This window comes from Hemicordylus capensis, chromosome 4 (genome assembly GCF_027244095.1).
Source record: "Hemicordylus capensis ecotype Gifberg chromosome 4, rHemCap1.1.pri, whole genome shotgun sequence".
NCBI lineage: Eukaryota > Metazoa > Chordata > Lepidosauria > Squamata > Cordylidae > Hemicordylus > Hemicordylus capensis.
In genome coordinates, this window is record NC_069660.1 from 191,578,253 (window position 1) to 191,601,483 (window position 23,231).

The window sequence follows — 23,231 nt, forward strand, 5'->3', positions numbered from 1 at the left end:
CACCCAGTTTGGTGAGATGGAGTTCCGGACAATCCATTGTGGATTTCACTACCCTAAATAGTTTAGCGTCATCTACAAATTTGGCCACTTTGCTGGTCACCCCAACTTCTAGATAGTTTATGAACAAGTTAAAGAGCACTGGTTCCAGTACGGATCCCTGGGAGACCCCACTTTTTACTTCCCTCCACTCTGAAAACTGTCAATTTATTCCTACCCTCTGTTTCCTGTCCTTCAAATGTCCTTCCCGTCCTTCAGAGAGACATGCACTCTAGATGGCCTATTTCTAATAAGTGCAGGGAATACATGTTTTGCAAGCCTTTTAAGAAAGATGGGCAATCTTCTCTTTTGGTGCAAATGAGAGGAAAATTGTGAAAACTCAAAGCAAAACTTCTGAAGTGGCCCCAGTTCTGCAACATCAACCCACTTGGCTAACTGCCATTCACTAGGCAAGCATTACACATCACATTCTCAGCATGTTCAACCAACTTTTAATGAACTCTGCAATCTGTAGTGATCTGCTGTGGCTTTCTTTGTCTTCCAAATGGTGAACATTTGGGAAAAAAGAAGGAGCAAAATGTAGGTGTGCTGGAAGGTAATAGCTTACTGTTAGAATGGAATTTCAATTATTGCTAATAATCTGTGCTAGTAGATTTGTCAAGGCTTCAAAGAATGCTGGTGTAAGCAAATAAAATCTCTCTCTCTCTCTCTCTCTCTCTCTCTCTCTCTCTCCATCAGCAGTATTTATTTTTTGGGGGAAAGAGTAAGCTGAGATGATGAGCCAGCCACTGTGCTAACAGAACATGGTGCTGCTGAGTCCAGGATAACAGAAGAAATTTGCTGATATAAGTTCCCACTGGGCCCAGCAGGTCTTGGTACTCTGTTGACTTTGACTTTATGGCACATATGGGAAAGGCAGAACAGAAAGCAACAGAAGGTAGGTAGGTTTTCCAGTTCTGGTTGCATCTCTTTCTTTGAATTTTTTTTTAAATGTTTAGTTTTTAAAGATAACATCTCACTGAATGTAGCATGAGGTTTTCCTATAGTGGTCATATATTAATATACCTTTAAGATGGTATAATAAAATCATTAAGAAGCAAACAGCACAATCTAGTTTTATGTCTTTTATGGATTTCAAGGAGAGAGCTATGTTTATATTTGAATCTCTTCCATTAAAATAAGTGAGGTTGAACTTTGGGTGATAGTGCTATCTTGAAATCTCCCCCCCCCCCCATGCTTTTTGACGTTTTCTGTCCAATTGCTTTCAGACAAGATTTCCACTACTCCATGCAGTCTGAAGTGATACAGTCTGGAAGGCTTGTACTACATGGTTTTTCTGTACATGGAATTTGGATCTTTACCAGAATCTCTAATTGTTTGTAAAAGTTGATTTCCTGTTCTCAAGTATGGGGTGTGTGTGTGTGTGTGTGTGTGTGTGTGTGTGATTAAAGGAAAGGAAGTTCTAATTAATGCTGCATTCAGATACAGAATTTTCATCCTTCCCAGGATAGCAACATTGGAGGCTACCACTGGCATGTGAAATGTAATTTATTAGGAATATTTACATGACAATAAAACTATACAACTCTAAAAACAGCTTTGTAGTTATTAGGTAAAAAGAAAGAATGGGTTGGTTTAGTTTAGTGGACTTTATGATGTTATCTTTATTAACATAATTATAGGTGCTATTTATGTACTCTCCAGGATTGTTAAAACAGTTCCACAGGCAGTGACACAACAGCTTCCTAAACTGCAGGTGCGGGTTTTTGGACAAATCTTTCACTGCAGCATTCTAATCTCTTAGTGAGAGCTGTTTCTTTCTCTTTTTCATTAGAACAGAACCAGATTAAGCAGAGCACACTGTGGCCACATCCGCACGTAACGTAAAACTGGAGGTTGCCGAACCGTGAATCACATAGCAGATGTCCATCCAACTGCAGCCCAGCAACCTCCAGTTTCATGGCAGGGGAACCCCTCCTTCTTCCTGATCCACCAAGTCTGCATCCTAGCAAGCTCTGTAGAGCTCGCATCGCCAGACTGTTGGCAAGGCATCAGAATATCTGCAGGAAGGCAGCCATTGGCCACAATCTTCAAGGGGGCATGCATGCCAAGCACGATCATGCCTTTTTGAAATGGTCTGCCCCCCACCACCTTGGCAGGAAAGGACTTTTGAATCCCTTTAAATGCCATGCAAGCCCTTCTGACAGAGAGAGCACCACCACCTGGTAAGAGCCCCACAACAAAACAGTCTCACACAAGCCCTTCTTCTGACAGTGAGTGCCCTGCCACCCTTGAAAGAGCCCGGCAACAAATCAGTCTTGCACAAGGACAATTTCTGGCAGCAGGGTGATGCTGAGAGGCACTATTACTCTGTTACTCCGGGAAGGGAACATTATGACTTACTTGGAGGTGATATGTCTATGAGAGAGGGCAAAGGATCCTGGGGTCTGGCCAACTGTGACCAAGGTTGCTCTTGCAATGGCTAACCCTGGCAAAGCAATTGATGGAGACATACCACACTTCTGCCCTGTGTTGGCTTGCTGATTAACCCTCTCATGAGAGGGCCAGTCCACTGGGTAGGACCATAAAATCCCATGAAATTGATTGCCAGGAAATTTAGGACCAACAAATGGAGGTACTTTATCACACAAGGCCTAATCAACTTGTGGAATTCTCTGCCACAAGGTGTGGTGACAGCCAAAAAACTGGAAGGCTTTAAGAGGAGTTTAGATAACTTAATGGAGGAGAGGTCTATCAATGGCTACTAGCTGGAGGGCTAAAGGCCACCTCCAGCCTCCAAGGCATGCCCTCAACTCCTGCCTGTAGGCTTCCAGCGGCATCTAGTGGGCCACTGTGTGAAACGGGATGCTGGACTCGATGGGCCTTGGGCCTGATCTAGCAGGGCTGTTCTTATGTTCTTATGCTGCTGCTCCCAAAGCTCAGGCTGAGGTGGCAAAATTCACTACATAGATTTTGGCAAGGGAAAACTCTGGTCTCTTTTGCCGTGAAACAGCAGTTTCACACATTTGGAAATTCACAAATTTTGACCTCTGCCCCATTTAACAGCTGTTTCATGTTACGTCCGAATGTGGCCTGTGTCTTCTCTTGATTCCTCTGATAAACTACTATCAAAATGTCTTGTCATCCTAGTCTCAGAGGTGTATACAGAGAACCATGAAGTTAAGCCATGATTTTGGAACATGTACATACTGGCTGATATGGGTGCTGGATGATGCTGGGTACTTTAAATTCTGATCCCCATGAACATTCAGAGTTGACCGGATGACTATATAAAAAGCAGCAAGGAAGTAACTTGCCTAGGGAGGAAGAGGTTGCTGGTTTGAATCCCCGCTGGTATGTTTCCCAGACTATGGGAAACATATATATTGAGCAACAGCGACATAGGAAGATGCTGAAAGGCATAATTTCATACTGCGCAGGAGATGGCAATCGTAAACGCCTCCTGTATTCTATCAAAGACAACCACATGGCTCTGTGGTCACCAGGAGTCGATACCAACCCAGTCACTTCTCTCTCAGCCTAACCTACTTCACAGGGTTGTTGTGAGGAGAAACTTAAGTATGTAGTACACCGCTCTGGGTACCTTGGAGGAAGAGCAAGATATAAATGTAAAAAATAAAATAAATAATAAAATAAAATGGAATCACTGAATATCCCATGTGCATTTTATACCACAATTTTAAGTCTACATTTTAAATGATTAAAATTACAGTTCTAAAGGCAAGGCCAGCCTGAAACCTTCAAACGACCAAATGAGAATTTAATTGCATGAGAATTCTGAAGGAGTTCAAACATTTACTACAGATATACGCATGCCAGTGTGGGGAGATTTTTAGTCCACTTCTTGAAAGCTTGCACTTGCAGATTCCTATACTGAAGACACATTATGCCTGCAGTCCATTTTTGAGGCACAGAGTACTATATGAAGAATACAAAGTAAATGTAAAAGATTGGCATCACTTGTCAGAATGAAAACACCACAGTGGTTTCAAGATGTTTAAAAAATGATGCCCATCAAAAGGAAAAGTAAATAAAATGTTTGATCCAAACCAGAGAACCATCAATTCAGTGGTCTAGATTCAGAGTCATGGGCCAGAACTGGCCCCCACGGCAATAGTATGTGACTCCTGATGACCCGACCAAACTTTAATTGAGATGTGGTTAAAAAACAAACAAACCACCCATAGTCTTTCATTATCATATACATTTCATTGTATTGCCATCTCCTGCACGTTCTGGAAACACGACCACCAGGGAAGATTTTTAAAAATACTTCCTCAGCCCTACAGCTGATGTCCTCATGCACCATATGAACATGGTCATGGTGTACATAAAGACATACCACATGAACATGTGATCCATTCCTATTAAAGACCTTACTAATAACTCATTATTATAAAATCTGGCCATCTGTCTGTGAGTCAGGTAGCATGCCAAAATACATATACTTCTGGCCTCTAGACTAGTGTCTAGAAATTAGAACATGACCCCCAAGAATACAAAATTCAGCTATCAGATATCTGATTCATACTGTTTTGTTCAAATGTTTAGAACTGTTCTATACGCTTCTACTTGACATTAACTCAAATATTGAATACTTATTTCCCTCCAACCTTTGATTATGAATTAGTTAAACTCTACACACCCAGTTTATTTGAAGAAATGTTTGCTTACCTTAGAAAATGTGCAATCCATTGTGAGACATATGCCCTCAAGATACTTCTCCTTTTGCTTTGATCTGCAGCCTTGTTTCTAAACTAGTTTCCAGTCCAACTTCCTGTATGTTTCACTTCTAGGGACATGGATAAAACTAAAGGAAGCTTACAACAGGTGTTTCTTCGATTCCACTCAATAGTCCATAAAAATAGTGTTTAGCAGGATTATAATATGATGAAGGCTTCCAATTTTTATGGAGGTGTTTTAAAAAAAAACACACAAAAACCTCATAGTGTTTCATTATACATTTAATGAAACATTTCATGGCTGACAGGTTTCAGTCTTCCTGGACACAAGCACTGCTAGTAAAACTCTCATCACTTGACTACTCTTTAGAATGTCTGTCATTATAGGATATAATCAAGCCAAGGAGATCCTCAAAGAGAGGATCTTGGACACTGAGCATCAAAATGACCTAGTTGTCATCCCACAGACTGCAAGATGGCACCTTGGCCATCTCAGCTGGGAACCAGCCCGATATTTATTATTGCTTTCTCTACCTAACCACCAGAGAGTGTTCCTAAGAGCAAGATATGATGCCTTTCCATCAACAGTTTTTAATGGGAAATTTCCCCCCTGGTCAGTCGGATCTGCCCTTGTGGTTCAGGTGAGGTTGAATCTGTCCACCATGTGATGCTATATTGTTCCTTTTATAATGACAGTGAACAGAGCCTTGTTATTCCCTTGTTATTACATTACCTTGGCTAAACTGATGAATTTTATGTGACTCTTCTTCTTGCAGACAAGAAATCTTTTATCACACATAAGGTTGCTAAATTGTGTGTGGCCGCTGTTAAGATCCACCACCAACAAGGTAGTATATAAATTTAAAAATAAATAAAAATTAATTAATTAATTTCTACCCTTTAGATCTCATCATAAAACATTTTCTGCGTTGGTGTACTGTATGATAGATCTCTTATCTGAAAGTTGTATAATTGGTTGTGTTTATGTCTGATCTATGATCATAATAAAGCTATTCATTCATTCATTCATATATACATTTCATTGTATTGCACATTCATCTCCTGCACATTCTGGAAATGCAAAGATCCACTGTCAATCAACCACTTCAGGGAAGCTTTAAAAAAACAAACAAACCTTCCTCAGCCCTACAACTGATGTCCTCATGCACGATATGGACATCAGGTTGTTATCTGGGGCAACCCAAAGAGATTATATTACTCCTATTTAAAAGCATTACACTGGCTGCCCATATGTTTTTGGGCAATATATAAAGGGCTGCTGATTACATATAAAGCCCTAAATGGCTTGGGCCCAGGGTATTTAAGAGAAACCCTTCAGCTTCAGGATCCCCACCACTTATTATGATCTTCTGGAGAGGTCCGCCTATGGTTGAATCAGGGTTGGTCCTTTTCCATAGCACCCCACGATTCTGGAATTAACTCCCTGTTGTTGTAGGAGCTTCACTATCTCTAGCATTTGTTAAAAGAGTGCTCTTTCCCCCCCCTTGCTCCCCCCCTCAGACACACACACACACACACACACACACACACACACACACACACGGCTTGGGATTTCAAAAGGCTTTATTTTAACATGTTATAATATATCTATTCATCTCCCTTTAACAACTAGGGCAGTTCTATCACTCTTTACTATGATCTGAAAATTCATCTATTTAAGATACCCTAAACAGATCATGAATGCATATGTGCCTCAGAGGACAGCATTACTAATTTATGACTGCACCTCATTACTCCATATGACACTATATTTCCACATAATCATTAAAGTGCAATTGGCATCATATTCATTGAGCATCATTGAGCATGGCTGCTACATACAAACAATATCCTCTTCCTAAAAGGCACCTGATAACAGGCAAGCTTTGTATCCAACTTTCCCCAAGGGAAATCAATCCCTTTCCTCCTAGCCTTTATTCCATTTGTTTAAACAGTCCTTTAAACTGTGTGATATGCAGTTGCTTACTATACATATGATAAGAATGTAGGGTAGAATATAAGATAAGGTGAGTCGTGAGCATTAGCCCAAAAGCTCAGTGCTCTAGAAAGTGGTGACCAAGTCTCATTCTTAATTAGACTTTTATCTTCCAAACCTATGCAAATCTTTGCAGAACACATTAAGGCTATTCTCACAAGCAGCCTAATCCAGGCTAGCACTGCTTGCCTGACCCAGCTTTTAACCCCAGCCTTTTACCAAGGTTAACTACCACTACTGCTACTTTGGCTATTTATATACCACCTTTCAACCAAAGTTCTCAAAGCGGTCTACAAAGAAAAACGAATAATACGTAAATAAGATGGTCCTCTGTCCCCAGCACAGAATCTAAACAGAAACATAAGGTTGACACCAGCAACAGCCGCTGTGCTGGGGTTGGATAGGGCCAGTTGCTCTCCCCCTGCTAAATAAAGAGAATCACCACTTTTAAACGGTGCTTCTTTGCTCAGTTAGCAGGGGTTAAGGTTAAGGGTGCTAGCATACCTTTAATCCCAGTTCCAAGATTGCGTGATACAGAGATGGGCACCTAGAATTCTCTTGCCCGACTTGGTTGCTTTGATCTAGCAGGGAGAATGTTGGAGGGGGCCTAGTTAATATCATAAATGCATCGTGGAGGGAGGGTAGTGTGCCTCCATGTTTGAAGGAGGCAATAGTTAGACCTCTTCTTAAGAAGCCTTCCTTGGATCCCTCAGCGATGGATAGTTATAGGCCAAGCTCCAATCTCCCTTGGTTGGGCAAGGTGATTGAGAGGGTGGTAGCTGACCAGCTCCAGGTGGTTTTGGAGGAAACTAATTATCTAGACCCATTTCAAACTGGCTTTAGAATGGACTATGGGGTTGAGACAGCTTTGGTCGGCATGATGGATGACCTTTACCAGTGAATCGAAAGAGGGAGTGTGACTCTCTTGATTCTCTTGGATTTCTCGGTGGCGTTCAATACCATCGACCATGGTATCCTTCTGGGCTGCCTGGGGGAGTTGGGGATAGGAGGCACTGCTTTGCAGTGGTTCCGCTCCTATCTCTCGGGCAGATTCCAGATGGTGGAGCTTGGTGACAGTTGCTCCTCAGAACAGGAGCTGTTATATGGAGTCTCCCAGGGCTCCATTCTGTCACCAATGCTTTTTAATATCTGCATGAAACTGCTGGGTGAGGTCATCGGGAGATTTGGTGCTGCGTGTTATCAGTATGCTGATGACACTCAAATCTACTTCTCTTTTTCATCTGCATCATCAGGAAATGCTGTTCATTCCCTGAATGCCTGCCTACAGGCAGTAATGGGCTGGATGAGGGATAACAAATTGAAGCTGAATCCAAGCAAGATGGAGGTGCTCATTGCAGGGGCACAGTATGTGAGGGATTAGTTAGATCTCCTTGTGCTGGATGGGGTTACACTCCCCCAGAAGGAGCAGGTACGCAGCTCAGGAGTACTACTGGACCCAGGCCTCACCCTGGTATCTCAGGTGGAGGCCATGGCCAGGAGTGCTTTCTACCAGCTTTGGCTGATTCAACAGCTGCACCCCTTCCATAAAGAGGACGACCTCCAAACTGTGGCACACCAGCTGGTAACCTCCATGCTCGACTACTGCAATGTGCTCTACATGGGGCTGCCTTTGTACATAGTTCAGAAACTTCAGTTAGTTCAAAATGTGGCAGCCAGATTGCTCTCTGGGGCAACTTGGAGAGACAGTTGCACTTGCTGCTGATATGTTTCCGGGCAAAATACAAAGTACTGGTTATTACCTTTAAAGCTCTAAATGGCTTAGGTCCAGGTTACCTCAGAGAGTGCCTTCTTCTGCATGATCCCCACCACATGTTAAGGTCATCTGAGGAGGTCCGCCTCCAGTTACCACCGGTACATCTGGTGGCGACTCAGAGGCGGGCCTTCTCTGTAGCCGCTTCTGGGCTGTGGAATGCGCTTCCTGCAGAAACCCGTAATTTGAACTCTTTATTGACCTTCAAGAGAGCCCTTAAGACCTATCTATTTGCCTGGCCTTCCAGGATTTTTAAACTGTTGTAAGGAGTTTTTAAATGTACTGGGTTTTTTTTTAGGCTTTTTAAATTGTTTTTTTAACTGATTGATTTAGGATTTTTGTTTTTGTTGTTGACTGATTTTGACTGTTTTTGTTTTGTTTGTAAACCGCCCTGGGCCAAATTGGGAGGGGCGGTATAAAAATGTATTAATAAATAAATAATAATAGAATACCCATTGCATGGGGTTATCCCCCAATGTACTGCACGCATCCCGTGGTGCATTGTGGGATATGTGGAGGCTGGGCGATCTGCACTGTATTCAGCAGCAAGGATTGTGTGGGAGCACAGTCCATGCTTTCCACCACTGCTCAATGATCATCTGGGGGAAAGGTAAGTTTGGTGTGGCCTTCCCCGCCATCTGCCTGCCCAATCTGCCTCCCGGTCATGCGCATAGCCTCATTGCTACAAGGGATTAAAAATATATAGTTTAGAGTTTCTCAGGTAACCATCATTAGTGGTTACATAATAAATTTAATAAACAGCAATTATAATCACTACAAAGATCGGCATGACTTTACGAATCTGACAATAATAGACATTCATACCCTAAGTTAAGAATTAAGAAATAGCAGGGTCTGTATGATTATATACTCTGATTTCTTGCACAACTGTGCAGATAATTTCATCCAACATACAACAGTGCAATGTAAAGATATAAATAATGTGTTAAATGTTATTTTCTGAATTTTCCAACTGTCACAAATTCATAATACTAATTAAGTCTTGTACTTCCCTAAATCATGAGACTTTGGAATATCTATTTATTTACAACCATACGGACCATAGTGGAAGTGAATTGTCTTCATAGCTGCCAGCACTGCTGCTGATCCAGCATCATAAATCCCAGGAGCAACAGTTAAAGCCATGAAAGGCCGTTGAACCCAGCTTGTAGCTAACGCTGTCTGTATCCAAATACAAACATCACACTGCTTCTAGCTGTCTCTGTCCCTTCCTCTTTCTGAAAGTTTTCACATCCCCAAAGCTGGAGTGACATCTCGTTTCTTTTTTAAGTCCCTTATCATCCATCAGGTGCCAGGATAGGCAAAACCATGGTGACAGGACCATTCACAATAAGCAAGACAGCCAAACTCATAAGAACATGAACAGAGATTTTAAAAACACAAATCCTCTTATCAATAAAATATAAAGTGAGGGATTCTCCCAAATTTATCTTCCCTCAAATTTCTGCATGGAGTCTGCAGAATTGAGTCCTTTTCACATGCACAAGATAATGATATGTGTTTCACCCCCTTTCTGTTGACATTCTCAATGTTTTTCCTTTGTTAGGCTCATTAACAGCCCAGAACAGTCTGCTTGTATTATGGGAGCCAGTGGTTAGAAGTTATGAATCTTATGAAACAGGTATTGAAAATGCATGCTTTCTTCTGGTATTCTCAGTGGAGCAGAAATACACATAGTGCTTCCTGTGGTTTTTTTGGTTAATCCATTCCTTGATCCTGACCAGCTTTTGAATGGTGCTTTAGTTACTTTTATTCCAGTCCTGCAGTGGAGGCAGGCCTAACAAAACAGCCAGCAGCAAGAGCACTGAAAGCAGACTGCACTTGCCTCTCTGTAAAAAAACCAAAACCTATTTCATTAAACTATTAATATTCCTGATTCCTCTCCACTGCCTTATTTGCATACCACAACTCTTTCCTCTGGAATCTAGCACTTACATTTATATACTGCTCTATAGCTGGAAGCTCTTTAAGCGGTTTACAATGATTTAGCATATTGCCCCCCAACATTCTGGGTACTCATTTTACCGACCTCGGAAGGATGGAAGGCTGAGTTAACCTTGAGTCCCTGGTCAGGATCGAACTTGTAACTTTCTGGTTACAGGGCGGCAGTTTTACCACTGCGCCACCAGGGGCTCATCTGCCTAATCTACACTTCCTTCCCAAAATTGCTGGGTATTTTGAGGGTCCGTGAAACACAAACAGCAACACCTCCGCTGCCTAATTCAGAGAGCAGACAGACAGGGCAGCAGCAGCTCACTTGCATGAAAGTGGCGAAACGCAAGGTGGTTAATCCTTTGTAAGAGGTGAGTGAACAGAGAACTCAGTTGTCACTGTTGACAACCCATTGGGTAGTGTTTTCTGAGCTGTACTTTCAGAGACAATTTATGCTGCTGATTTTTCTGTCTCTGATTGGAACTGAAATGCTATCATTGAAATGTGTCAATTGCATCACACCTCTCTGATGTGGCACCAGTGATTTTCCTGGTAGAAGCTGCACCCATGAGTTAGTAATGGGAGGGGAAAGGCAGGTAGGAGTTTGGGAGAATTTGGAGCATGGAACACAGCAGCAGAGATGCACATTCAGTCTGTGGGGATGGGGTGTTAGTTTGGGTAACTAACCACAGTGGGTAGAAGTCCCAGGTGTAGCAGCAAAGAGGTATGCCTGATGGTGTGGAGGAAAAGATTGGGCTGCTGTTTTTTTCTCAGCAGAGAAGTGTTGCAACTTGCTTAGTAGGTAAAAAGTCAAAGGAGTGAGAACACAGGAAGAACTGTGCCTGGTAGGGGGAAAAGTTGGGCTGCTGATCCTGCTCTCAATACCCTGCTGTCCGAGATGTGGATTTTCTGGAAACTGAATTAGAAAACTTTCTGGGAAATTTTCATGGAAATTTCTCGTGAACATTTTCCCTCATTGGCATACAATTTGCATTATTTGTCCTTAAAAGTTACTATTCAAATTTCCCTGATGCCCTAAATAGATTTTGATCTGATTTGGCATGTTAATTGACCTATTTATACAGCTAAAAACAAAACTCACACACTTCCAGCATATTAATTTCCCATGCATTATCTCTTAAGTTTTCCAAGCAGCCAAGCAGTTAAACTGGAATATTTGGTGGGGTGTATCAATAAAGACACTTCATTTGCTTTGTTATATAGAAGAAAATTCAAAGCTTTATGTGGAAAGAAGTTTTTTTTAAAAAAATTGGAACACTCAATAAAACCTATGCACCTTCTCACACGCTTCCTAGATATAATCACCTGGAAAAACATTAATTATGACTTTGAAATTGCTGGATTTGATTAATATTGCATTGGCATCCATTCATTGTTACTAAAGAATTTTATTAAACAATGCTGGACATTTAGACTAGCCCTGCATAGTTCCAGACCACCACTGCGCTGTCACTTGAATGGGGAAGGGGCAATTTTCACCAATCTTCCCTTCCCTTTCAAGCCCACTGTGTATCACCAAAAAATAAAATAAATAAAATAAATGCATTATCTATATTATCTTATGGAGATTCATTATATGGATTCATGTGTCAAGTACGCACACGTACATCCTCACCCCCCATACACTGGGTTACTCAGTTTATTTTTTAGGAATTTTTGAAGTGATTAGATTCATTGGTGTCTTCATTACACACCTTCATTTCTTCTGTTCATTTTGACCCCACTGCTTTGTGGGTGGGGGGTGCGGAATTAGTGGCTTCCCATGTGCCAGCTACCCCCACAACTCGCAAGCCACTGGGTGCTCAAATTATATTTTAAGAATTTGGTGGGGTGTGCGTTTGGACTCTTTCGTGGGTAATGAATCTGCATAGAGATTCATTATGAGGAAAGCTTTTTGCCACCCCAAAGTGATTTTGCCTTTTTTTAAAGGTGAAAGGGGGGATTTCTCCCCCTGCACTCCACCCTTGCTGCAGCTGCCACTGCCCACAGAGAGGGGCAGCAAAATTTAAGGAGCGGCAAAATTTGCTGCTCCTCAGATTTTGCTGCCTTAGGCAAATGCCTACTTTGCCTCTCCGGGTAGGTCAGAGTAGGACTTCCAACCCATTTGCACCACTGTACATGATTAAAGTGGTGCTTTTAAGAGTCTAAATAGGGCTATGAGCAATTCAAAATACTATTTCATCAGTTGGTCCCTAATAGCACTTATTAAAAGTAAAGTGTGCCTTCAAGTAGATTTCGACTCCTGGCGACCACAGAGCCCTGTGGTTTGTCTTTGGTAGAATACAGGAGGGGTTTACCATTGCCTCCGCCCATGCAATATGAGATGATGCCATTCAGCATCTTCCTATATCACTGCTGCCCGATATAGGTGTTTCCCATAGTTTGGGAAATATACCAATGCAAAATGATGCAAAATGAGAAGTCCTAACCTTCTGTGGTAAAACAGAGCTGGCTGCGGGGTGGCGGGGAGAAGGAGAGGGTGAGTTCTGACATTTGGGCTAGTTTGATACTCCCCCCCCCGCAAAAAAATCTACTCTGGTATTTGCTTACCATATAATCCTAGCAGTCTTGGTTTATAATGATGGAGGAGCTCAACGGATTGTGATGGATCAAAGTTTGTTGCTGATTTGAATCCACTGGGCTTCTGTTCAAGCACCATAATGAAGTACAGAAAGTATAAAATGGCAGGACTCCACAGCTGACTGAGACTTCAGCTCAGAGCACCTAACTCTTGTTGACATAGCAACTGTCAGAGTTCACAGATACCTCACCTTAAATTGTCACAGCAAAATTGGCTGGCAAACACTCCTTAATTTAATCACGTAATCCATAAATCCTTCTCCTCCCCTCGGACACTTGTGTCATATATTTTCCAGCAATTCAGGGTCCAGCTTCCCAAGCTGCAGATCCCCTAGCTCAATGCTCCAGATCCAACACCTGACCTTGGGAACTCTGAGGTGGAAAACACATCTTCTTATCTAGATTTGGATATGGCAGACCACAGTCGTTTCCAGTTAGGATTGTGTGTACATATTTCTCACAGATATTTATGGCATCTTTCATTAATAATGGTTTCAATAGCGGTGTTGTTTCATTGTCACTTGAAATTCTGTTATTTCCTTGAGATCCATTCAGTGCACTGAATATTTCAGACCTCCATAAAAATCCTGTGATGTGAAATAATCAGATTTTTTATTTTGTATAAAGCCAATATTTTGTGTATTGTGCATTTTCCCTTGTCACAGGATATTTGAGATATATTTCTTGTCACATCAGGTGACTCAGTTACCTATAAATAATGGCCTACTTTTTTTTTTGTCTTACTGCGACTATACAACTGTTTATATATATATATATATATATATATATATATATATATATATATATATATATATATAGGATTTACTGCATTTAAGCACATTTAATAAAAAAAGGAATAATATATATTTTTAATGCCACAAGGTTTATTCACACAGTTTAGGGGTGCAGTCTTTCACACAGATGGCTGAAATGCAAAAGGTTTACAAAACTGTATATGGTGCACAGATTTTGCCCCCTGCTTCTTCTTTAACTAGAATTAGGTGAGGTCTCCTAATGGAATATTGACAGCAGACTGATGTCAAACAAAGGAAAGTTCTTCTTTATATGACACATAATTAGTTAACAGACTGCTTATACAAAATGTGATTCTATTCACCAGAGTATACAACTCTGAAGAAGGTTCAGGGTAATTCATTAAGGGCAATGGCAATTAGCTATGAGGCCTAAATGGGACAGTTGCATGCATCTCCCATATCTAGTGTTGCCACATGCCTGCACAGTCCAGGTATCGGATATCCTGTCCATGATGTAGGAAAAGTGCCACCCTGGATACAAAATATCCAGGAATTTGAGAAGGAAGATTGATTTACCAAATTTTACCCATTTTTCTGATGCTTCTCTCCAGGCATTGTAACTACATGGTATCAATGTTCAAAAGTCTCATTAGGGGTTCTGTTCCTGAAGAATTGGGGGGGGGGGTAGGTTTCTGCAGGGCAAAAAAGGCAGAAAGATGGCTGGAAAAGGCATAAATAATTGAAAGGAAGTGCCATACCATGTTCTGCGGTTCCCCAGCAATGCCCCCCATATGCTGAATTCCACCCCTGCTGATTTTTCCATGAAAAATCTCAGGGAAAATTAGTTTCTTTCTTTTTTCTTTTTACACAAAAGAACCACAAAATGACACAACAGGGCCCAGAAATTACTGCAAAGGTCATTTCTGGCCACGAGAAAACCACAGATATTTGGAAATTAATGCTTTTTAACTTAGATCTACAAATTTGAATTGAAAGGCTGTGGCAGAAAAAGACCCAAATAATTCCAGTGGTAATTGGCACCCTAGGTGCAATTCCAAAAGACCTTGAAGAGCACCTCAACACCATAGGGGCCACAGAAATCACCATCAGCCAATTACAAAAAACAGCTTTACTGGGAACAGCCTATATTCTGCGATGATATCTATAATAATAACAGCAACAGCATTGTTAATAAAATTCAGCCATCCCAGGTCCTTGGGAAGGACTAGATATCTGGATAAAACAAACCAGCCAATAACACCTGTCTGACTGTGTAAACAAGAAAGAAATAATAATATGCAGAATTGCGGATGTCGGGTCTATGAATGGTGAGGGTTGCCTGTATTCTTACCCTTTCTATGTACAGTGCTACCAAATGGGTAAGTTGGCTCTCTGTATATGGCTCAGTAAATCCCTTCCCTTGATTTCTCGGTCATCTCTAGAATTAGTGAGGGTGATACTGGACCTCTGTGTTTATCTGGAGAGTATATGGACAGAGAGAGCCCCCTTTTTTCTAGTGGCATTTTGTTTGGTTGTGTTTATAGGGGTGGAAAACTCCTAACCCTCTCCTGTACAAACAACACTATAGGGGGAAAGTGCTCCGCCATCAAACACTCCTGACAACCCGGGGGGTGGGGGAAGACTTAAAAATTATTTTGACCCTGCCCCCCTTGGCAGTCGTGTCCAGGAATTCTCTCCAACCCTACTTAAACTTTCTTCCATGCCAAGGAAGTTACTTGAGAGTGGATTTTGAGTAACTGGCAAAATGGAGAGGAGGAGGACTGGATGGTCTACTGTACACACAGCTTCCATTCCCAGACTGCCCTTATGTACGCCTTGCAGATAGGGATCCCCTTAGATATTCCCTTCCCAATAGGGAGGGAAGAAGCAGGGTTCTCTTGAGCCAAACCATGCTGTGGCATGAAGAAGCATCATGCTCACATTTTTTAAAAAGCATCAAAAGAATCCTCTCCCGATAACTGCTACTCTCTATTTTGAATGCAAAAGCCTCAACACGTGAGCACCATTCATGACTGGTCCTGCATGTGTACATTTTAGGAATCAGTTTCTGAATACAAAAACCATCAAATGAAGCAGGCCTCAGTGTTGAGCTTCCCAATTGCTGGAAGGTTCCATGCTCATAATATAGAGGGTGAAATGTGAGTATTTATCCTCTCCCACTCCCAAAAGCAGACAGTTTTCTTTTGTCTCCATGAGTCATACCATAATTGTTGTTATGACAGATTGCTGAGGAAATGTGAAAAGCCAGGCTCTCTGGGGAAACAGAGATGTGCAAAGGGACTAGATTTTATTTATTAAAAATATAAATAAAATGGAACAGTTGGTTCTAAAAATGAAGCCAGGAAATTACTGTCTGTTTTGTGGTACCAGAATGAATTAAAATCCACATTATGCATAGGACAGTACTCCATGTAGAATAACGAGAAGGCAAAGGATGTTTAGAAGAAGTTGTGCTCAGTGGGTGACTTGACCTAATGGTACTTCATGAAGTCTAGAGAATTAGAAGGTCAACAGCTCCATGCCCACTCAGGTGTAAAGTATAGTTACAGCTTCAATTACACAAGCTGGTGTACTTGTGTTATGAGCAGCTCAATACATTGTGAACATTCCTGCTGTTGGGTTTCTCCTTCCCCTGGCCTATATGATTTTAATGACTGGTGACAGCCCAGTCACCCATATGAGTGGACAGTGAAGAAGGGGGCACACCAACATCCTACCCAGATGTGCACCTAGGTAATTTTGGAGCCCGGACTTAAAGGCTTTTGGAGGACACACCCACAGTATTGTTAATACTTTTTAACGTGACCACACCACCCCAGATAGACTAAAAGGGATTTGGGGGCCCCCGGGGGTTTGGAGGCCCTCGACTTTGGCTCAGAAGTCCAGGTTAAGAGCGTCTCTGATCCTACCCTACTTTTAGCCTGGGTTTCAAACCTGCTAAAAGAGGAAGAGCACCAGGATTGGGAGCAATTCCAGCACTTCTCACAACCACCCCTGCCGAGGCTAGCACTGTCTAACTTGTCCTTTTAATTTCAGTGAGAATACTTTGAATAATTCTCCTCAGTATGTCAGCCACCAGTTTTAGCTTACTGCTTATGTTTTTGTTTTTATTTTATTTTAATCTCATTCTTTTATATATGGATTCCTTGCCCTTATGTTTTAATTTTGGAAACCACTTTGTGGGAATTTTTTAAGGGTGGAAGTGTAAAAATATTTAAAATAAATAGATCAAATAAAGTACTTGAGATGCAGAATAGAACAACAGTTTCTTTGGACTGTGCTGATATACATGTTGAGCTATCTACGAAAATCTCTGAAGCACATTAAAAGAGTACATATGTTGAATAATACAATTAGTATGCAGCTAGCATTTAAAACTTTAGGGGAAGATAGCAAAGGGCTTTAAAAGTACCTTTTAGATGGTGAATACGTCAATGCTCAGTATTGCTTATTCACTCCAGCTTTAGCATCTCTGTATCAGGAGGAGGAGGACGAGAGATGGCCTTCAGTAAAACAGAAAATATCTGCTTTAAATATCTTGGTCATACAAGGTTTTGTTCACAAGGCATAAAAAACAGTGGCTGCATTTGAACATATCATGAAACTGGAATTGAAGGGGCCAGAGGTTGCCAAACCTGAATGTCCAAGGTTTCACTCTCCAAACTCCAATTTGTATCCTCAGGTTGTCGTGAGTTTTGTCACCCTAACCCATGGTTGAACAAAGCCTGTGTTACATGCAAATGTGGAACTGCAGGCTGTGTTCCCTGTAACTGGAGTTGAGGGAGGAAGCTCCTTCCTCTCTCCAGCTGTGATTGGCTGTGTGGCCTGTCCTTCATGCAATAAGGAAGCCTACACTGCCAGTTCCCCCTCCTCACTGCAGTCTCCCTGACTACAGAAAGCCTGCTTGCCATTATGTCTGAATTCGTACAGGGGAGCAGGGGTGGGGAGGGGAGGGGAACCGTAGGTCCATTGGATCTGCAGTTCTGTGTTACATGCAAATATGGCCAGCAGCATAACATTGTTGAAGATGCCAACACCATTATATAAAAAGAGCATTAAAGGTCAGCTCTCACAGGCAGTCCAGTCCAGATCTATCAGTGTGTACTTAGATTTACACTGATTTTGCATCATTAACCATATGAGTTTAAATACAAATTATTTCAGGTTAGATGGGAGTCGGGCTTATGCTAAAATGATTTAAAAATGAATGCAAGTACAGTCATTAACACAAAAACATATACATGTGTACAGACATCAGTGTAATTTCTGAATAGGGCTCATGGCTTCATGTCTTTCTATATCTGTATAGTCCCAACTCCCTAACACTAGCATGGGAAGCAGCCATGTCAACACTTCCTGCCTTATGACCTGGAGTTCCAGGTCTACCAAAGGTACCAGGTCTACACAGGAAGAAGGCAAATGCAAGTAGTTTCCACACTGCTAGAGTAATGACTTTTGTACTAACGTATAGAAAAATAAAACACACACACACATAAAACAATGTTCAAAACAATGACAGATTTAAAAGGGTACTTCCTACTACCATCATGTAGAAACACCATGTGAAATTTCAGAGCTCTCTGCCTAGCCATTCAGGAGTTATTGATATTTTTGATCTTCTCGTTGATTCCTATGGGAAAATCATGATTTAAGTGGGAACTGCCTGTGCCGCTCCCCCTAGTGGTGATCTGTGCTCATTGCACACGTTTCCTCAACTGTAGATCCTCCCCTGCTGCCTCATCTTTCCCAATGGCTGACCTATTCCTTCAGAAGAAGTCTAAAGCAATATAGAAAAAGAACATGGTGTAATATTAAAAATTTGTGTTATATTTATTTATTTTATTTACATTTTGTATCCCGTTCTTCCTCCAAGGAGCCTAGAGCGGTGTACTACATACTTAAGTTTCTCCTTACAACAACCCTGTGAAGTAGGTTAGGCTGAGAGAGAAGTGACTGGCCCAGAGTCACCCAGCAAGTCTCATGGCTGAATGGGGATTGGAACTCGGGTCTCCCTGGTCCTAGTCCAGCACTCTAACCACTACACCACGCTGGCTCACTAGGAATTTTTCATCGGTTTCCCTATCACTGGCTCTAAACCAGTAATTCCACTTCTGCAAAAAAGCAAAAAAATACACAGGGCAACAAACAAACAAACAAACAAACAATTAGGTAATTGTGACTCTGTCAAAAGTGATTCATAGGCCTCCAATGAGTAGATGCTCAGTTCCTAACAGAAGCAATAATGCTATCATATCATGCAAAAGAGATTAAAAATATGGCAATCTCTGCAAATGGCTCACTCACTGAGGAGACTGGAATTTCCCAGTGATCACGCCTACCTTTAGTCAAAAACTATAAACGGAAGTGCACAATTGCTCTTAGAAGCCAGCCAGTCACAGTCTCCCTTTATTCTCTACCAACATTTCGTTTTATTTATTTAATATACCACCCCAACCTTGGATCTCTGGGTGGTTTACAAAAAGATAACATAAATTAAAACCAGAATTAAAACATTAAACACTAAGACAAATTAAAACAATCAACAGATTCTAAAAATCTAATTAAAAGCCTGGATGAATAAATGTGTCGAGGGTCTTTTTGAAAGCTGTTAAAGATGGAGAGGAGCTTATTTTGGCTGGGAGTGCATTCCAAAGCCTCAGCATGGCAAAAGAGAAGGCCTGTCCCTAAGTAGCCACCAGGTGAGCAGGTGGCAACTGCAGATGGCCCTCCCTGGATGATCTCAGTAGGCACTGGGGCTCATAAGGAAGGCATTCTCTTAAATACCCTAAGCCTAAGCTGCTTAGGGCTTTATAGGTTATAACCAGCACCCTGTACCCCAAGTCAAGCTGATTTCCCCACTTTAGCCCCAAAGCACAGCCGGAGCACCTAGCCAATCACTCCTGTGCAGTTCTGGTAACATTGTGCAAGTGCATCAACTTTGGGCACCTGCACATCAACTTTGGGCACCTTCGGAAAAAACAAATCTTTTTAGAACTCTCAGTTTAGACCTAAACAGAGCCAAAAGAACATGCAGACTCAAGAGAATGCTTACAATTAGGTCACCTGCAAATTGTTTTTGAGCTTGGGGAGATTCTTGTACTGAGCAGAAGTTTAGCTGCAGTTATTCAGAAAGTTCAGGGTCCCAAATGGGCAGCGAGAATTTCAAGATAATATGATTTTATGTCAGCTATGATTTATACAGAAAGCATTTAGGGGATGAATTCAAAGTTTATAGAGAATCTCCCAAAATACTCCTAATGAGATCTCCCCTCCACAGGAGTGTTTTCCCCTCCCACCATATTACTTAGATGGACCAGCTCAGAGGCAGAGCACATAACTGAGGACCTTCTACAAAGAAAGTAAGTCTCTGGAGTTGCTGGCAGCCATAATAGGCGCTAGACTGACAGCATAAAGCAGCTCAGAGGATAAGGCAGCTTCTATACTCATTACAATTGTGAGGCTGGGAGATGTTCTTAATACATGTGTGGCCTGGAATTGCCACAGCAAGCAGCATATTAGCTTAAACAAAGATTCCTGATGGTCGAAGCTAGCTAGACAAATCTTACACATACCCTAAGGCAGGGTTTCCCAACCTTGGGTTCCCAGCTGTTGGAATACAATTCCAAAGTCAAATGCCATTGTGGCTGAGGATAATGGGAGTTGTAGTTCAATAACATCTGGGAACCCATGTCATAAGGGATTCATCCATGCCTACTGCAAGCCAATTCTGCACAGTTCTAGATCCCTCCTCTAGTGCATTTTGGGTACCACAACTCACTAGGTAGAGCACACGGTCTGTTGCAGTTTCAATCCTCAGCATCTTGTTAAAGGGTGTCAGATAAGATGCTGGGGAAGGACCTCTGCCTGAGCACCACGGTCAGTCAGAATAGATTGCATTAGGCTTGGTGAACCAATGATCCAGCTCAGTATAGGGCAGCTTCATATGTCTGAATCTGGCATTTTTATTTATTAAAAATATGAAGTCCCTTGTACGTTAGGTAAAAGGCTACATGTAGAAATGGCTATTTCTAGATAGGGGAAGGAAACTCTATGAACATTTCTTGATATTTCTCTGCGATGAAAAAATTCTTATGCACTTCTCTTGTCACTAAGGTGAGTATGACACAATACAAGGAAGGCTGCTAGAAAGTAGCATGCATGCCCTGAAATAGTGATTCTCTAGATACATAAGTGGTTTAGGGACACAGGTATTTTTGACAGCTGCAGATCCTTCAGGCCACAGGATATCCTTAGCTGGCATACTAAAAGAAGAGGCCTCACATTGACTCAGCCCAATGGCCCATTCAGCCAAGTAGTGTTAAGCCTGGGAATTGTTAAAATGATGCCCACTGGAGTCTCAAATTGTATAACATTGAGACATCAGCCAGGATTCAAAGATTTTTACACACAAACCTAAGGGCTTTCATGGAAGCAGCATGTCACCTGCAATTTCATTCTTGCTTTTAAAAGATAGCCACAGCTGCCAAGGGGGTGACCCGGTGTGTGGGCGGCATCAGAGTCACAGCTGTTCTTCTCTCTCTCTCTCTCATTGGATGATGTGAAATTAACCCAGATGCCAAAGTCTCCAATTTACTACTTTGCATGTTGAGGTTTCAACCGCAAAAAACAGTAACAAAACAAAGGCTTGTGTGTATTCACAAAGTTGTTATTCATTTGTTTGTACATTTATATCTGGCTCTTCCACCAAAGAGCCCAGAGCGGTGAACATGGATATGTTTATTCTCGCAACAACCCTGTGATGTAAGTTAGGCTGATAGATAAGTAACTGGCCCAGAGTCACCCAGTGAATTTTGCGGCTGAACAGGGATTTGAACTCGGGTCTCCCTGGTCCTAGTCCAACGTTCTAACTATGACACCAGGGTGGCTCTCCCAATGCATGCCCCCTGAGGCATTCCCAAGAGGAAATCATATTGGACAAGAGATGAAAGAAAATAAAATGGTGCAACATTTAGTGGTTTAACATTCTTCTGCTGAGCTGGGGGGGAAACTGATAGACAAAACAAATGAGTACACATATGCTTTCCATATCTTGTTTTTAATGACTCTGTAAGCTCCCTTAAATAGATGGAGGGGAGGGATAATATAGTTTCATTGCAGTTTCATCTATTAACGGTAAAATGTGCCGTCAAGTCAGCATTGACTCTTGACACCCACAAAGCCCTGTGGTTTTCTTTGGTAGAATACAGGAGAGGTTTGCCATTGCCATCTCCCACGCAACCCTGACCACTTGAAATTATGTTCAGTCTCTCTGGTTCCAAAGATTTCATAAGTCACAGCTTTCACATTTGCATCAGGACTGTGACTGACATCTGAACTAACAAAACACATGCCTTAGGAGTCTCTGCAGGATGTGACATGGGCCCATGTGCAACTCCCCCAGTCCGCCTCTGAGCATGCTGTTGCATCAGTGGGTGAAACTTCTCAGCTCTAGATGCGCTCTGTAAGAGGAAAAACATGTGGCTGACCTTCAGGAACATGTTTCCTCTCTTACAGAATGCTCCTGGAATACAGGCAAAGCGGGGAATTTTCATCCTCTGGCACAATAGTGTGTACGGAGGACTGAGGAGTTGCATGCAGGTCCTTCTTTTGTCTGCACAGAGCCTCCTAATGCATGTGTTTTGTTAGTTCAGATGTCATCCACTGAATTTTAACTGTTTTGATCTGTAATTTTATCTGTTATCTGGCTGTGAGTTATGAACACAGTTGTAAATAATTTCCAAGTTGTTTTCCTTCTGCAGTATTACTCTTCTCTTTTTTCATCTCTGCATAAGAGATGGGGAGGGGGGGAAATCCTAAAGATGGCCTTGGCTTCTGATGAGGCCTTGGCTGAACTGTAAACTTTGTTACAGCAATATCTCACAGATGCCCCTATAGTGAGCTCATAAGCAGAATCAATTAGCCAGTAAAAGGCAGATGACCAGGATAGAGAAATAACAAATGTGTGCATTAGGAGGCTCTGCAGAGACATGACAGGGGCCTACACACAACTCTCCCAGATAACTAGATGAAACATTATCTGTCCTTGTTAAACGTTGTTTAACCCAGCAGTTTGACCAGGATTGCCCCAAAATTCTCTCACATCATGTTCCATAGGAGTGAACAGGATCTGGTGATCATGATTAACTTTTTAACTGTGTTCACCATGGTTACGAGAACATGACTTAAGTATTTTTCTTGACGATTTATATACACTAATTTCAATTCAATCTTGAGGACAATTTCAACAGAATTGTCCCCAAGATGGCTTACAGCTAGGGATGTGTATGGAATGGGATATGTGTTCTGTTCCGAGCTCGGAATGGAAGCCAATGCAAATGCCCGGAACGTTTTGTCAGAATAACCAGTTGAGCCAGTCTGACGGAAGGAGCGCAAAACATTGCAAGTGTTCCAAGTTCCATTTTGGAGGCCTGTTT

General features: G+C 41.8%; 1 protein-coding gene across 7 annotated transcripts in view; it reads right to left on the bottom strand.

Moving 5' to 3' along the window:
- CDH18 (cadherin 18) overlaps positions 1-23,231 on the bottom strand; it is an 896,981-nt gene that overhangs the window by 671,595 nt on the left and 202,155 nt on the right. For 4 of the 7 annotated variants that reach the window (XM_053243957.1, XM_053243956.1, XM_053243958.1 and 1 more), the window contains one exon: positions 17,210-17,300. The exons of 2 other annotated variants lie outside the window; for them this stretch is intronic. The gene's annotated coding sequence lies outside the window, so the exon portion shown is untranslated. Of the gene's footprint in view, positions 1-17,209; positions 17,301-17,432; positions 17,532-23,231 lie in introns of those variants that run through there. One more of the 7 variants, XM_053243960.1, reaches the window with a different exon arrangement.